At 42.1% G+C, this 15,281-nt stretch overlaps 1 non-coding gene across 1 annotated transcript; it reads right to left on the bottom strand.

The window, feature by feature from the left end:
• Positions 1–980: 980 nt before the first annotated feature.
• Trnas-cga (transfer RNA serine (anticodon CGA)) lies at positions 981–1,055 on the bottom strand. The gene has a single exon. It is a non-coding gene; the product is annotated as a tRNA-Ser (tRNA).
• Between the last annotated feature and the right edge of the window lie 14,226 nt (positions 1,056–15,281).

Here is a 15,281-nt window from a genome sequence, read left to right as displayed (position 1 = left end):
GAGACGTCAATGAACGAACGGACAGATCATAACTTTGCGAAAATAAAGAAAGTAAACTTTTCATTAGAGGTAAGATTTGAACCAAGCACCTCTCGTTCCGCAGCTGCTCACGCTAACCACGGGACCTCGGCGCTCCTAAGCTCAAATTCTCTTTGACGTTGCCTATCTTACGCATAGACTACTCAGTTTGTATATTTTGCTTATTTTTTTCATAGTTCCACACAACTTCTTCCCATTTTCTCGATTGATCTGTGTTCAGTTTTTCAAGGGATATTCACTGTGCCAACTTATAACTAAACCTGAGGGGGGGTGCGATGGGGAGGTTCCCTTGTCAGTAATCTTCCAAAAAATCACAACTGAATAAAGAACGAAAACAAGCAATACATCCAGGAGACCGATGAGAAACTTCCGCACTTTTATAGTTTTAAATAATGACAGCATTTGGAGTGAGTGTAGTCGTCCTGATAAGGGTAGTTGTGAGAATGAAGAGAGAACCTCTTTAAAAATGAACAGAATGACGTGAAATAATAACTATGAATTTGATACTTCCTTGTGCACACATTTCCATGTGTGTTAAAAAAGGGGTTTGCATTTGGGTTGTTTATATCAGTTCGTACGACGGGCAGATATCGGAGACTGTCAGTAGGACCACATAACATATAACTTTAACTCAGTGAACATTTTCAGTTCCAGTAAGCACATTGGGCTGTAGTGGCAACAGGTAAATCACAATTCAGGTAGACAATGACAAATAAGTTTGTCGTTTCGGAAAGTATATTTGCTCAGAAAAGTCAACGTGTACGATGGGCAGAGATAATGGACTACCGCACTGGTCACTATTATTATTTATAACACTGCTGTATGCAAATTATTCAGTTAATAGGCACTTTAAAACAAATAAAACAGTATTTCCAGAATGAGATTTTCACTCTGCAGCGGAGTGTGCGCTGGTATGAAACTTCCTGGCAGATTAAAACTGTGTGCCCGGCCGAGACTCGAACTCGGGACCTTTGCCTTTCGCGGGCAAGTGCTCTACCAACTGAGCTACCGAAGCACGACTCTCGCGCGGTACTCACAGCTGTACTTCTGCCAGTACCTCGTCTCCTACCTTCCAAACTTTACAGAAGCTCTCCTGCTAACCTTGCAGAACTAGCACTCCTGAAAGAAAGGATATTGCGGAGACATGGCTTAGCCACAGCCTGGGGGATGTTTCCAGAATGAGATTTTCACTCTGCAGCGGAGTGTGCGCTGATATGAAACTTCCTGGCAGATTAAAACTGTGTGCCCGACCGAGACTTGCCCGCGAAAGGCAAAGGTCCCGAGTTCGAGTCTCGGTCGGGCACACAGTTTTAATCTGCCAGGAAGTTTCAAAACAGTATTTGTAATTCGATAATATGAAAAGGGAGTATCTTAGTCGTGATTAATAAGTTAGCCTAAAAAACTATAGGTATGCCCTTTCGCCTATGATAGTTGAAAACCTCTTATTTTTAGATTTTCCGTAAGGTGTAAGCTACGGCGCAAAATCGATGTGCAATCTCAGAAGCTAATTAAAAAACCTTTCTAATGATACCTCATTCATCCCGGTTGAATTCGTATCTGTTTAGAAAAAAAGATGTAAGCGTCGGAAGTATATGATTTTTTTCACCATGGGACCCCAGAAGCCTGGATCCCTGACATTTGTCGGGGTTGCCGCCCCTGTGGGGCGATCCTGCTGCAACCAGTAACAGCGCTACGGAATGGCGGCTCTCGCAAAGCACCACGCAAAGGCGTGCACGGGAGGCCACACCGGCCGCAGGTACACAGAGCACAAGCACACTTCAGCCGGCGCTAGGAGGCAAGTAAACAGCGCTACGCCGCAACTTCCACCCGTTTCCCATTCGCCTATTTCCACCAGTGCCAAGAAATAAGGCAAACACCAATAAAGGACGTCTAACACCCTTCCTCCTCATCCTCAGTACGTTGTCACCTTATGATAACAGCCTCTTCGACCATTGTATAAGAACTACCGTTTTTCTCATTCGGTGGTCGCAAAACACTATGAGGAACCAATATGCAACGGTGAACGAACGTCGAAGAATTTTGCTTATTGACAGTGTGGTCACATTCCGTGAAGAATTTTGATTGTGACAACGGCTGTGAAACACTATCCTTCCATTTAGGTTGATATATTACTATATGATAATATACAGGGTGAGTCACCTAACGTTACCGCTGGATATATTTCGTAAACCACATCAAATACTGACGAACCGATTCCACAGACCGAACGTGAGGAGAGGGGCTAGTGTAATTGTTTAATACAAACCATACAAAAATGCACGGAAGTATGTTGTTTTAACACAAACCTACGTTTTTTTAAATGGAACTACGTTAGTTTTGTTAGCACATCTGAACATAATCAAAGATTAAGGCACTGCATCAAAATACATATCATGGAGAAACAGCCTTGTTATATCACCCTTATTTCATCACCCACGCAAGGTTAATGTATGAATATCAAGTAATATTACAAAATATTTTTAGCGTATTGGTGGGTACAATATAGTTCTTTAAAACTGAAGGGACTTACTAAGAGATTTAAATTTATTTTTTCATTACGGTGAACAGACACTCAACTGGTCTGAGGACCTTCCAGTATGGGCTGTTTCATTTGATAATCGGCTAGTAATGTGTGTTACCAGAATCTTTCATAACAAGCGTGGCTGGATTCTAATATTCATAACATATGTGCCTTACTAAATCTTTTGGAAGCCAGTTCGTTTCGGTATTACGTTTCCCATGAAAAAAAATTTCTTACAATTGTCGTTACCGCAACTCACTCTACTATTCACTCTCCCACTCGTAAAGATTATAACAGTCATGAGACGATTAGCTGCGACATAGTTGTTACCGTACAGATGATTAACTAGAAGAGAACTTCCCTGCATATCCGCACCTCAACAGAACTTTATTGAAAGGTGCAAGCAAGAAGGGTTCTAGAGTTCACTCACAGGAATAACGTCCAGATCATCAACGGCCATCTGTTGCAAAATCCTATAACTTATTCTGAGCTCAATCATAAGAAGGTATTTGGATCCGAATGACCCTCTCCATGCAAAATAGCGATGGGTTCCGAAAACATTGCGGTCATGCAAAATCCAATTCCCACTTTTATCACATGACGTCTTGAATGGCATGTGCAAGGCAGTCGGGTGGATGTGGTACCCCATGACTTCCGTAAAGCATTTCAGTTGGTACCGCATCAATGTTTGTTAAGAAAAGTGCGATCGTATAAGACATCAAACAAAATTTGTTAGATTGAGGACTTGTTAGTGGGGAGGATGCGGCATGTTACCTTGGAGAGTCATCGACAGAAGTGGAAGATAACTCTCCCAGTTATCTCACGAAAGCCTACAGATAAAGTTTCGTGAGAAGAATGTAGAAATGTATTTAATCTCGCCACGTAACGCTTCCGGGGCGATTTCAAAGAACAAGTTTACACAAATACAGAGGTGACCAAATTATTAGTAGAAACACTAAAATATGTATTTCAACAAGTTTAATTTTGCTTTTCACACATTAGTTTTTAATTCCTTGAGAACAATCGAAGTTCATAAGAACCCGCGATTTGATCATCAAGCTAATAATAGGCCTTTGGTATTTCTTGGGCTGTGAATGTTAGTTTGAAGGCTGTTTCTGCAGCTTTAGTCTTATGTTTATATTAGTTACTGGATTTCTTTTAGAGCCGGCACAAAGGCTTTGGTTTTATGTAATCTACTCACGGCTTCAGAGAGCTTTCCTCTGTATGTAGTGGAGTACTAACAATAGTCTCTCGGGTTGTCGTCATCGGGGGTGGGTTGCAGTTGGGGTTGGGTCCCGATGTCTATGTCTGGAGTTTGTAACCTGACCTGACATGGGGCCGCTCTTTGATTGTAATTTTCAGGTTATGGCGTGCCTCAGATTGACTTTCAATGTAAATCATTTATATTTAATGTTTTGATGAATTGTATTTTTCTGTGAAAAATCTTTAAAGAATATTTAAACGGTTTCGCTTCAGGTATTCCACATTTAATGCCTTTTCTTAAAGATGAAAGCTGAAGTGTAACCTTTAACGTTGAGCTTTGTATTGTAGATTAAAAAATTGTTTTATAGAATATTTGGTAACAAATTATGTTGAATGATCTTCCCCAACCCTTTCTTTCGGACCTGTTGGTTGGTGTCTAACTAAGATGCAAGCTCTTGTTTTTTCTTGGGTATTGCCCAGAGATTCCCAATGGGATTCGTGTCTGGGCAGTTTCCAGGTCAAGCACTTACGCATTGTGCTCTCTCAAATATCATATTTTGTGCTATATGGCATGGAGCTCAATCTTGCATAAGTATTTTAGACATTAGTAAGGTACTCAACATTTTAATGTACTGTTCATGTCTCATAGTTATTTCTACATTGTAAAACCACGCGCAGCCATACCATGAGAACACACTCCAGATCATCACTGTAGTCTAATGCTTCACTGTTTGCTTTATGCAGTCCGGCTGTATTGCTTCTCTTCTTCTGACGTATTGGATTGTCTCCTCCTCAACGGAAAATATCGATTTGTTGCTAAAACAAACCCGGAAATCAAATTGTACAAACTGAGGAATAAATGAACTTTGAATTAAATGAAATAAGGTAAATTGTGTAAATACGAAAATTTAGTACTTTTCCCAGAAGTTCATTTGGTAGGCGAAGTTCTAAATAAAAAGTACAAGTTCAGACTTTTAATGTAAATAATTATTATAAAATTCCATATACGAGTAATTACATTTCCTAATCATCAGCTGATCAATTTCGGAGAGTCTTGGCTCACTGCAATCGCTTTACAGCCATATTAGGTGAGCTCTGAAAAGACACCATAGTCCTCACTACAGCCACCATACCATGATTGTTGAGAAGATGCAAATATCCCTTTAATAAATGTTTCAAAAGGAGACCAAAGGTTATGCTTATAGTAAGATTACTCTGCTTGAAACTGGGAATATGTGTTTCACTCTAACAATTTGCAAACGTCTGTAGGAATCTAAACAGTCATTTTTCCCGCATCCATACGTAACTGGAGAGGAAAGAAACTCTGACATATGCTGCTATGCTGAGTTACTATTGCCACACACCTCGCAGTGGTTTTCAGGATATGCACGAAGATACTATAATATGACTCACAGCATAGCACACCCAGAATATCGGAGAAGTGCTGGTCTCCTAGAGTAAGTGTAGTGTGGAGTCGTCTGCAGGGGCCTGTTAGTTGGCAGCGTTTGGTGAGGCGTGGATGGCGGTGAGCGCAGTGCAGCCTGAGGAGTGTCCGGCAGTGCAGAGGGCGGAGGACGGAGGACACGGTGATTTCCCAGGGGCCGTGCCTCGTTACGCAGGGTGGTCACCCGGTCTCTTCCGCTAAGCCTCTGGCACATCCCACCGAGACACCTGCTCCACTGCGCACTATTAGCTTCAGGCGAGCCTGAAGCGAAAGTGAGGGTCCACTGCCATAGGCCTTCCGCGTACTCGTATTACATGTCCACTACTTCCCACGCACCATACGCGGTTGGAACAGGCAAGGAGGATCAGTTAGTGGTAGTAGAAGTACCCTCCGCCACAAACCGTTAGGTGACTTGCGGAGTATGAAGTAGATGTAGATGCAGTGTCCAAATTACTGAGGGAAACAGAGTGGAAAGAGAAGGGATGAATTACGCAAATTCTCCACAAGTAGTCATTACCATATCTATAAAAGGATTGCTAACGTGTTGTAAATACAACCATGAGCTAGACCTCAGTCTCTGTTGTGTTTGCAGTTTCATTGGGACAGTGTAGTCCTTAAATTAAGATTACAACACAAAGACAGACATGCGGCATTTGGAGACAGTTACACAGTCAAGAGCCTGAAGGCGCCTTCATGTAGCCGCACACAGCAATATTAGCAACGTTGTGGATCACACAATGTTCCGAGACGCAAGAATTGTTTGTTCTACGATAGCACAGCCTACCATGAGTAAACGCTTCACATTCCTGTTTTACGTTACCAGTTAGGTCTTCTGATAGGTCTGATTTAGCACCTCACATCTTCCTCCCCTCCGCCAACCTCTTCATCACACGCTAGTACTTACACAAAAAGTCCTATTATTATTGTTATGTTGGAGTTAAACCAATGTCTGTCTTCGAAATTAGAATTATATTAATATCTTGAGCTGCTAACGGGCGCTGGCATATATATCAACGGGGACAGGTGAAAATATGTACCCCGACTGGGACTTGAACCTGGGATCTCCTGCTTACATGGCACACACTCTATCCAGCTGAGCCACCGAGGGCCCAGAGGATAACGCGACTGCAGGGAGTACCTCGCGTACGCCACCCGCGAGACCCACATTCTCACCTTGTATGTCCACACGCTACATTCGTAGTGTCCCACCCCAACACACTCATTACTCGTGGAAGACGTTCTTACGAAGCCCAGTAAGAGTTCGGGGAATATGTGTGCATCCGCACAGAAGAAGAAGGACGTGGCCGGTGTTGCCAGAACTATACTTATATGGACATGGTGTCTGTTCTTTCGGACATGTCCGAAAAAACAGACACCATGTCCCTCTAAGTATAATGCCTATCTTCTCCAACAGTGATTAAAATGGTTCAAATGGCTCTAAGCACTGTGGAACTTAAGATCTGAGATCATCAGTCCCCTAGACTTAGAACTACTTAAACCTAACTAACCTAAGGACATCACACACATCCATGCCCGAGGCACGGCCACAGAGGCCGACTCCAACAGCGTTTAGGACCTACAGATCCCTATAATACCACTGAAGTTTTTCTCTGGTATCTTCACATAGAAAAAAACTACGCCTTCACCAAGAAATTATACTAATGGGACGGAAATTGTTGGAGGTTATGTACACGTACAGACACACAAATAACAAAGAGTTAAAAAAAATTGATGGTGATTTATTCAGGAGAAAAAGCTTCACAAACTGAGGAACTCAGTAACACGTTAATTCACCTCTGACCCTAATGCAAGCAGTCATTGGCATTTATTGATGAAATTATTGGATGTTCTGCTCAGGGAATGCTGACAATTTCTGTACAATTCGCACATTAGATCGTTGGTTGGTTGGTTGGAGGACCCTGCCTATAATGCTCCAAACGTTCTCAATAGGGGAGAGACCCAGTGACCTTGTCAACCAAGGTACATTTTGGCAAGCACTAATACAAGAGCAGTAACTCTCGTCGTATGCGGGCGGGCATTACCTTGTTGAAGTGTAAGCCCAGGATGGCTTGCCGTGAAGGGCAAAAAAAAACGGGGCGTGGAATATCGTCGACATACCGCTGTGCTGTAAATATGCCACAGACCGTATTGAAGGGGTCCTGCTAGGAAGTGAAATGCACCTCAAACCATCGCTCCTGGTTGTTGGGCCGTATGGGAGCGACAGTGAGGTTGGTATCCCACCGCTTCTGGGCGTTTCCAGACACATCTGGTCATCGGGGCTCACTCTGAAACAGGACTCATCACTAAAGACAATTCTATTCCAGTCAGTGAGGTTCCAGGCAGGAGACCTGTCGGGAGACATCCCAGACAGCTGTGGGATACCAACCTGTCGTCTCCATGCAGCCCGACAACCATGGGTGATGGTCCGTGGTGCTATTTGTTTCGTAGCTGGACCTCCTTGGTTGTCATCCGTGGCATCCATAGCGCGCAGCGCTACGTCGATGGTATTCTACGCCTCGTTTTGTTGCCATTCATGGCAAGCCGTCCTGGTGTTCCATTTCAGTAAGATAATGCCCGCCTCACACGACCAGAGGTTCTACCGCTTGTCTTCATGCTTACCAAACCTTATCTTGATCAGCAAGGTCACCAGATCTCTTACCAATTTAGAACGTTTGGTATATTACGGGCAGGGCCTCCAAGCATGATGCAATACGCCAGTTGGACATAATTTGACACGATATCCTTCGGGAGAATATCAAAAAACACTTGAAATCAATTTCAATCCGAATAACTACTTTCATAACATCCAGAGGTGGACCAACGCGCTGTTAACGTGTTTTATTTGTGAAGATCTTTCTCCTGAATAAATCATCCAATTTTTCTGAAATCATAATCATTTTTTGTATATACACGTACGAGTACATCACATTTACTAATTTCCGTCCAATTCGTGGTGCGTCTGATTTTTTAATTTTTCTTAGCGTGTACATTAAGAGTTCGCACACTTTGATCAGACAATATGACCGTTCTTAAAGAAAGGTCTCTTATTTTGTCCATTTGTCTTGTCTGTATTTTCCACTTATTGCTTTTCTTAATGATTCTGTAGATAACTGCATATTTTGTAATTCCACTTTATTTTTAGTTTCGTTTTCTAGCACCACATCTCAAACGTTTCGAACCATTTTTAAAGTTTCCCCGTTGTCTGTGATTAATTTATACGCAATGCCGTCTTCCAGATGTACACTCTGTGAAATATCTTGCTCAAATTAAGGCCATCGTTTGGTAGTAGAACACATTTTTGGCCAGAAATGTCCACCACGTGTTTTGCTTCCAAGGTATCTTAATACATTTTGTCTACTACGTGGTGCCCAATTTCTGTGTTAAATGTCTGGTTAATTTCTGCTACTAGTCATTAATTTCGTCTTGCTTCTCTTTACTCTCAGTCCATGTTCTGCGCTCACTGGGCTATTAAAGACATTTAATAAGACCTCTAGTTCTTCCACACTTTCACTTAGGATAGCGGTGCCGTCAGCGACTCTGACCATTGATATCCCTTCGCCTTGAATGTTAACCGACACTTCAACTTTTCTTTCATTTCCATCATTGATTTTTCGCTGTACAGACTGTTCAATAGAGAAGAAAGACCACGTCCTTATGTTACGTGCTTTCGTCTTTTGGTTCTTGTACATATTATACATTCCCGTCTTTCACTATAGATTATGCCTGTTTCACTTGGAGTTTCAAACTACTTGCACAGTTTTTTTGTTATCCAACACTCTTTTGGTGGACAAGTCATATGAAACTATTTGAATTTCTTTAAGTCCTGTTTCAGTTATCAAGCACGTCAGAACTTTCTGGTGTCTACCTGTCCTAAAGCCAAAGTGATTGCTATCTAAAAGATACTCAGTTTTCATATCTCCTTCACAATTTCCATGTCTGGAAGTCAACCGTCAGGGGGATTTGCGTCCGTAAGCGCGACTTTTAAAAGCTTTGGTATCGACTACGTTGTGATCGAGTTGGTCCGGTGAATATCTCGCGGGTGTAGACATGATCCGCAGTGACTGGCCAGCGAGATCACCGGACTGGAACGCTTCTCTCCTCTTCCAGTCAGTATCCAAGAACCGTATTCTGATGGACACAGCTGATTTTGCGTCTCGTCAATTTACATTTTCATTACAGAATTACTACAAACACACGCAACAAAGAAATAGATCTCTTGTGTCCTGTAACGTAACAACCACATCAGAACATCCATTGTGCGGTTTCATGTAGTGCAACATTGAAGATATCTGAAAGAGAGAGTGACACTTTCGTCGTTAAACCACCATTATTGTGTAATTAGTTAATTACCAGACGTTTCCAGGTTACATATTTTGTCACAGTTTTACGTTGGGAAGTAATGTCATCAGAACAATCATGTGTCAGTCTTGCGATCCCGAAGATTTTAGATCTGATGCAGACGTCAATTCGACTTTTTAATATGACTCCTTTCCACTCTTATTCATAGTCCCAGGGGTGAAATGCAGCTGGGACTGCCACCAATCAGCCTAGCAACACAGAAAGTAATGTATTCGATACTAATATGTCATTTTCAATTATCATTTTATCTGGCGCGATTAAGTCTACTAAGCTTTTCTCAAAATTTTTCGCAGGAGCTTTCCCTAAAACCGTCAACACTAATGTCTTTAGATTTCGGTTATTTTCACAAGTCACCCCCTTCATACCTAACAGCATCCCTAATGTGCTAGGAGGTACCTTAATCCACAAAAAATATTTTTCATTCCCCCAAGTCACATATGTATGAAGCGTGGTTCCAGAGTTGCAAACAAACATTTGCCATTTTTTCACCCTCTATCCCCAATCATCGGTCAAGGTGCGTCATTTATTAGATACTAACACACGTGCGTTCTACAGCAGTTTAACATTTCTCCATGCGTTTCTGAGCCATGCTTAACTCTATCATCACCTTCCATCCCTTACATTCATCGTCATTCCAGATAGCAAATTTTTTTTATATATTCTGCACACTAGTGGAAAAGGTGACACAAAACCAGCTAAGTGCAAAATCTATGCAATTGGTGCGTTTATTTACTTATATGTATTTCCTTTGTGTGTGTTTAAAATCACATGTGTCGGATAAATTCATCTCGAAAACTTAGGTCCAAAACTTTATATTAAAATTTAAGTTGTGAGGTGGCAATAATTTCGCTCCTTACAAGCAATCATCTACATACTTTGCCGTGATTTACAACCGAAATTAGGCATCATATGATAGGTTGTACATCGTATATATGAATATTTAAAGACTGACATTGTCATGTACACCTTTTAAATAGTTGTTAATGCTTGTTGCACGAAAGGTGACGGAGTTTATTATCAAAATGGCATAATGAATGATTGCCTATACTAGTAGAGGTTGGAACGCCAGTGGAAATGGCAGGCGTAACTCAAGCCCTGGGTGGAAAAGCCCGCACAGGTGTGTTGGAGGAGGAGATGATTAATGTTTAACGTCACGTCGACAAGTAATTACAGAAGGAGCACATGCTCTGATTAGGGAAGGGTCGAGAAGAAAATCGGCTGTGTCCTTTCGAAGGAACCATACCGTCATTTCCCTTAACCAATTTAGGGACGTCACGGAAAACTAAATCAGGATAGGTGGACGCGGGTTTAAACCATCATCCTCGTGAATGCGAGTCCACCAGGGAATGGAACGCTCTCAAAATCAATGGAGCTCGCATAATACCAGGTACAGGAGCTGGTTCAAATTCGAAATTAATAACTGTGAGATTTTTGGGGCAAAGTGAAGCATACATTGAAAAGATAGTCTAATGGTAAATACATGTGGTGTATTATTTGTCGTAATAGACAAGAAATTCAAACCCACAGACACAAAAATTGAAACTGAAACGGTGTCTGGGCAATATTCATTATCAAGGGTGTGCACAAACTTATGATATCCTGCTATCGACAACCAGACTCACTTCCAGATGTAACCGAAATAGTTTAGAGAAAATCTAAGCTCATTGGTGTGGGAGTTCCTCGCTCGTACTGTCTTCAACGGAGGGAACGTTATTTAACACTCAACTGTGAAAATTACAGGTTTCTGAGTGGTAGTGGTGGGCCTGGCAATAAGTTCTGCGAAACACCAATCAATCTGTTATCGGCGACAAATCTAGAACAGATTTTTTGCGAGACCTCTCACAATGTAAAAGTATTGGATCCAACAGCAACAAACACATTACCTCTTTCAGGATATCCACATAGAAACTGGCATGAGACACCATCAAACAGATTTAGGAACAATAATTACCAAAGTAAAGAGGACAGCTACAATAGGTAGAAGGTTTATATGTTCTGAAAACTAGATAAAGGCCCAGTAGTGTCGTATCTCAACAACAATTGCACTGGAGAGCAACAAGTGCAAGAACTGTTGTTCAGCTTTAGAAGAATAGTTGAGCATGTACTTGATACTGAGCAGGTACGACTCGCTATTCAAATTCTTCCTTTTTTTTGTTTTGAAATCACCCGCCTTTTCAGTATTCGCCGCGATGTCAGTATCGCGATCAGATTAGAGTCTCTGGTCGCCTTATATCTTTCGCGAGTTGGCGTCCCACACGCCGCGGGGCAACAGGAAGAGGAAGAAGGGAGTTGCTGGTTGTTAGCTCTGGACGGTGCGTGAGGAGTGACGTTGGTGCCGGAGGGCAAGGCCGCTCGGTCGGTGGGCCCCGCCGAAGCAGTTGGTTGGGGACGGAACGCCGTGGGCTCGAAGATCCTAGGACCAGTGTTGTCACGATGGCGGCAATCGTGTGGTCATTGAAGGGTGAGAAGGGATTGTCTGGTTCTGCTCTTGGATTCCAATGAAGAATTACGGCAAGTTTGGTGTATGAGGTGAACATAAGGATTCTCAAAAGGTCATGTTGGTGGCGCGTATATCAGACTAGAGTGGTGTAAGGTTTTCTACTGTACTGCAGTCTCCAGTTAGAGCGCTGACTGGGAGGAGAGCGGCATTGTCATCTATTTTGCTGCCTTAAAGTGAATGGCTGTTTTGGATCGACGGTGGATCCATATTAAGAAACCTAAGTCGGCCCGCAGCGCGTTAAACTGTTATCGACAGTTATAACGAGTAATTTGACACTTACGTAGTGTCCACGAGTGAACTTTGAAGGTGCTGTTAAGTGTTTGTAGTAATGGAAAGATTGACTGGAGCTTTACAGTCGGACGCTTATGAATCATGTTAATTGCAGTTCACTTCTTATGGTATTTTACGGTTCTACTTGTCGTGGCGAAATCACCGATAGTATTTTCATAATATAGCTTGGGACGCCATTCTTTGGTTTTGTATGGCCCTCCCAAGAGTTTAAAGTCCCAAATATTTCCATACTGCCTTTGCTGAGGTTGCCTTGCAACAGTTCTTGATCTGTCTGTTGTCTCCCCACCATAATGCTCTTTGGTGCGGTGCGGTATAGTCGAAGTGTTCAGTAGTACCGCATTTACTCCCTCGCACACTGCACACTGCGAGCCGCATCCATATCGACGTACAATCCCAGTATGCAACTTGTGTAAGTTGGTTGCACACTGTTAATATTTTGTACATTGTGGAAAATCTTTGCCGTGCCCCACGTGATCGTGAAGGATAGCGCACTGCACAACAACGCATGACCACGAGGAGATCAAAAGATATGTATTGTATATTATTTTTTAATGGAAGTAACCACTGAGCTTAAGAGTTAATTTGTGAATTTTTTATTTATTTTGAAAGGAAAAGATTTACATACCTGCTTAATTATAACATCTATGCCTAATTATTTGTGATAATTCACTGGGTGTAGTATGCATCACATGTAGGGAGGTTTATGGTGTAAAGAGTTTAAAAGGAAGGAAAATATTTTGTGATACGGTGCGTATCGTAGGGGCTGCGGGGTTTGAGGGTACGTTGATAGTAATCAATTTTATTGCATTTAAGTAGTTGTTTTAAAATTTTGTGGTAAATATTTTATTGCCTTTAGAGGTCACAAGTGATTTCTAGGAAAGTTTTCGTATTATCATGTGGCGTTAGAATCTTTTATTTAAACTTGCATTATGCAATTTGTATTTTTTTCCTTTCCTTGGGAAGGGATTTTGAGTTTTAAACATCGTAAATTGATTCTGAGGGCTGTTCTCTGATCTGTTATTATTCAAGCGACTGTTGGTTAAATAATGCTTAAGGAACTTTCCTTAAGAAACTATATTGAGGATCTTGCTGTTCATGATAACGAATGTTCAATTACTATGTTCAGATCAAGTTAATAAAGTTGTAAAATTTGAAGGAAAAAAAACTTTTTTATTAGAGAAACGGTGCTTGCCCGTACTCCCCACAATATCCAAGTATTCAAGGTATTGGCCTTCGGGAATTTTCTGATGTTTTCCCCGGTATCTATCCCAACTAACGTCTGCGGAGCATGTCAAATTGTGACGTAGAGCGTGGATACGATCTTTCGTAACTTGAGCAGGGGGCATTATAGGGCACCCTTTCTCTAAATACTATTAAAGCTATTAAGTACTTGTTTTATCAGGATTTGGCTAATATTAATGAAATGAGTACTCGTTCTATTAGGATTTGGCTAATATTAAAATTTTACGTACTTCTTTTATTAGGGTTTTTACTAATATTAATTTGTTTTCAGGTCACAAGCAGATATGGAAGCGTGGCATTGCCCAGGTCTAACGCTACTGAAGCGTGAACAGTTAGAATATGAAGGGCGTGTGCGCTTACAGGCGGGCGAGGGAGGTGTGCCTGATTTACTGACGCAGGTAAAGACGTCCTTGGGAAACCCGGTGGTAATTTCTCTGTATTTTTTTTTACAAAAGAATCAATCACGCACTATCACGCACTCCATAGACAAAATGTCGTTTTTTCCAAAAGGTAATTTCTCTAATATCCACCGGTGAGGTAGGTGATGCCTTGAGTTTTGCCTTTACATCGTTGTCCTCGTTGAATAAGCAGGTTGAGTTTTTCAAGAATGTTGTACCGACTGCTAAACAGCTTGCGCGTCTTCAAGCGCAACTGGCGTATTGGGAGTGGCGCGTTAAAGATTTGAGTCAGATTCAGTTTACTAAAGAGCAAGCGCCGGAGACGCAGAAATTGCGGGATACGATTTTCGCGTTGAGGGCGATGTTGAACCAATTAGATGTTGAGCAGGCTACAAATGACAGAGGGTACAAGGTTCGGTTGTGCATGGCGTACAGGAACCGGTAACACAAGGGGAAAGTAGATTGTCAGTATACATGGGTTCGAGTTTTGCTGAATTGCCTCATCCCATGGGAATCTTGCTAAAGGGAATAAATAGATTATCAGTGGAATCGATTCCGGAAACTGAACAGTTGTGGCTTTCTGTAAAGTTCGAACATCACGCTGACGCCTTGAACTTGCCTCATGATCAGGGTATCCAAGCGATGGGACCCTCAGCCAAGTTATTGCTCAAATTTTGCAAGAAGGAAAGGGTGAGGTAACTACTTACGCAGATAACTGCACGTAAAGTGTCCCCTCGTTTATTGAATGACTTAAAACATCAGCATTATTGGCGGGTGCAGGGGTATAATGAACCCTTGACTAAATTCATCGAAAGTGTGCGAACACCCGTCCTTGGTCTGAAGCTACAGGTGTCGGAAACACAGGTGCACTAAACAATTTTGGGGGGGGGAGTTAGACGCGAAGACAGGTCGCGGATGACGTTTGTCAAGAAACCTACCACCTTAGGCGAAATTAGTGTATTAGCATCACAAACTCAGAAGCTGTCGTGTGCTGACAGCCAGCGGGTGAGCTCTCAAATTAGGATCGATGACCGAATTATTGTTTACTCCAGGGGGAGGTGGCGCGACCGATAATTTCCAAACGAAAAGTATGTTTCTCTTGTCGCAGGAAGGTCACCTCGTGCGGGACTGCCCGTATGGTCGGAAGAAAGAAAATAATATGATGGTGTCGGAAGGAAGGTACAAATACGTGGGATAAGATTCCCAAGCGTTTTCGCCGAATAGGGGGAGTTGCCTTTCGTGGGTGCCCAGCTGAATCACAAAACCCTCTGTGCTCTCCTGGGT

Source organism: Schistocerca serialis, chromosome 1 (assembly GCF_023864345.2).
Source record: "Schistocerca serialis cubense isolate TAMUIC-IGC-003099 chromosome 1, iqSchSeri2.2, whole genome shotgun sequence".
In the NCBI taxonomy this organism is placed as follows: domain Eukaryota; kingdom Metazoa; phylum Arthropoda; class Insecta; order Orthoptera; family Acrididae; genus Schistocerca; species Schistocerca serialis.
Note: the sequence above shows the minus strand (reverse complement) of the source record. Positions and strands in the feature narration are given on the sequence as shown.